Source organism: Clupea harengus, chromosome 22, assembly GCF_900700415.2.
Source record: "Clupea harengus chromosome 22, Ch_v2.0.2, whole genome shotgun sequence".
Lineage (NCBI taxonomy): Eukaryota > Metazoa > Chordata > Actinopteri > Clupeiformes > Clupeidae > Clupea > Clupea harengus.
In genome coordinates, this window is record NC_045173.1 from 17,177,268 (window position 1) to 17,180,227 (window position 2,960).

The window sequence follows — 2,960 nt, forward strand, 5'->3', positions numbered from 1 at the left end:
TTGCTGTGTGGCTATAGGCAGCGTAGGATTTAACGTCTGTATTCTGTTTTATACCCCGAAGCGCGGAGCATAGGAAGATGTTATACGCAGCTGTCTGCTGTGGCTGTGATACTGTTGTGTTGGGAATGGATGTGTGAGGCTTTAAATTCAAGGAGGATTGACTCTCTGATATCCTTGGAACAGGTTAAGTCAAGGTCTTCCTCCTTCCTGTTCTTTCTCTCTCTCGCTCTCTCTCTCTGGCTCTCTCTCTCTCTTACTCTCTCACTCTCTCACTCTCTCGCTCTCTCGCTGTCTTCTATTGGAACAGAGTTAATGTGATTAATCGTCATTTGGCGGTCCTAAGCACACAAACTCACTGCAGCTGACAAATAGCTGGTCAAAGATTTCTTTATCTCCCTTTCCCAGGCACACCACAACCGCCAGATCTCTCTCTCTGCAGGCTCTCTGTGTGTGTGAGAGTGTATGTGTATGTTTGAGAGAGGGAGAGAGAGAGTATGTGTGCGTGTATCGTTGTGTGTCTGTGTATGTGCGTGCACATGTGTGTGTGCGAGAGAGAGAGAGAGTAAGATGGAGAGAAAGAGACCGTATGTGTGTGTGCGCGTGCGTGTGCGTGTGTGTGCGCATGTGTGTTTGCTTTCATGGCTACCATTATTCCATGTGTGCACGTATGCTGATACGGTAATACAACACATAAGCTCCACATGCATTTATGTTGTGGAGGCTGAGGATGCTGACTGACACGTTCAGCCCCTGACGCTGTAATTGTCTTATCATGTCGTGGGCTGTTGAATAGGCAGCGCCCAGAACATGGAGGCAGAGCGAGAGGCGCATCAACGCAGCCTGATGCATGAGCCTCGCTGCTATTTTAAGAGTTGGTGTACACAAAGGAACACGGCCTCCAAGGTTTTTTTTTCTCCCTTTAAGCACGACGTGACATTAAAGTCATCGCCTGCAGATCTCCGTTGTGCGAATTGACAGCAATTTGCAAGTGTAATGACATTGTCAAGGATTTGACTGGCCGGTTTCAGCCCAGAAGAAGTAATCTGGCTTTAGTGTGTGTCACTGGCTTTCACTGCTGCCCTACTGCTCTGCGGGTGTGTATGAGAACGTGCGCAGTGAGACCAGAGACAGTGTGGACCCCTAGACCTGAATGTGAATGGCTACTGGTGAATGTCTGTGGCAAAACCGAGCTTAGCGGTGAGCGGTGCGGCTATTACACGCTCTCTTAGATTGGCCGCTGTGAGCTTACTGCAGGCAATGACTATGGAGAAATAAGGCTTTGGTGTGACTGCTGTCTGTTTCTTCAGCATACAGATGTGTCTACACACACATACACTCACACACTCACACACACACATACACACACACACACACACACACAAACACACACACACACACACACACACACACACACACACACATTTAGTGTATATACATAAGCATACACACTCACACACACAGAAGGAGGCCGGTGAAAAATAAGAGGGGTTATTGGGAGCCATCGTTACTGAGGAGGACACAGCTTGCCTTGAGACAAGCTTTTGTGTGATGCCAGACTCACGCATGTGTGTGCAGGCGCTGAAACTGTAATCAGCTCTGACACGCCCCAGACCTTCTGGCTCAGTGTGCCAGAATACACTCCTCTCTCTCTTTCTCTTCCTCTTCCTCTTTCTTATTTTCTTTCTCCTGCTTGCTCTATGTTTCTTTCTCCTTCCCTCTCTCAGTCCCTTTTCCCCTCTCTCTTTCTTTCTCCGCCTGTCTCTTCCCCTCTCTCCTTCACTCCCCCCCCCCCCACTTTCTCAGCCCTCTCTTTCTCTTTCTCCTTCTCCCTCTTTCCCACACCCCCTCTCTCTATCTCTCCCTCTCTCCCTCCTGTTTTTGTTGGGAGTGTTTGTGAAACCTTATTTGGTGAGAATGTCCTCCCTGTGTGAAGGGAGCGTTCACGCTGCTAGCTTTTCTAATGAAACTCCACTGACTGTGGGCTGCTCTGAGGAGGGTCCTGCATTCAGCACAGACGTTTGAATGTCTGTTTATGTGAATTACTGCGCTTCACTCTCTCTGCATCTCTCTGGAGCCGTGTGTGTGTGTGTGTGTGTGTGTGTGTGTGTGTGTGTGTGTTTGTGTGTGTGTGTGTGTGTGTGTGAGAGAGATAGAGAGGAAGATAGACAGACAATGCATGCGTATGTGTATGTGTGTTTGTGTATCTGTGTGTCTCTGTGTGTTTATGTTTGTGTGTGTGTGTTTGTGTGTGTACCTGGCCTTCAACCTAGAGGACACAATGGATGTTCACATAAATTAGTTGTGTGTCAGACTCTCAATAGTTTGAATGTGTAATAGTTTGTGTGTGTTTCAGGGTTTGTGTGTGTGTGTGTGTGTGTGTGTGTGTGTGTGTGTGTGTGTGTGTGTGTGTGTGTGTGTGTGTGTGTGTGTGTGTGTGTGTGTGTGTGTGTGTGTGTGTGTGTGTGTGTGAGTGTGTGCGACTGTCCTTCAACCTAAAGGACACAATGGTTGTTCACAGAAATTGGTTGTGTATTAGACTCTCATAGTGCGCTAACCTTCTGACATTTAATGCCTGTTGGTGTGAATGTGTACTAGTTTGTGTGTGTGCATGTGTGTGTGTGTGTGTGTGTGTGTGTGTGTGTGTGTGTGTGTGTGTGTGTGTGTGTGTGTGTGTGTGTGTGTGTGTGTGTGTGTGTGTGTGTGTGAGTGTGGAGTCCTCCCAGAGTTGGCTGATTGAATTCAGTATTGCTGGCCCTGTGGGTGGCCTTGGGCAGCCTGAGTGCTGGTTGAAATGACTCTGTGCAGTGTGCTACCCTTCAGACATACACACACATTGCTGTGCAGGCCTGTTGAGAAGTAATCCAGAGGGCATCATGGCTTGTGCTTCTCAAAGGCCACAATCAAGCCTCTCTATCTCTCTCTCTTTCTCTCTCTCTCTCTTCATGCTGTCACAGCCACTA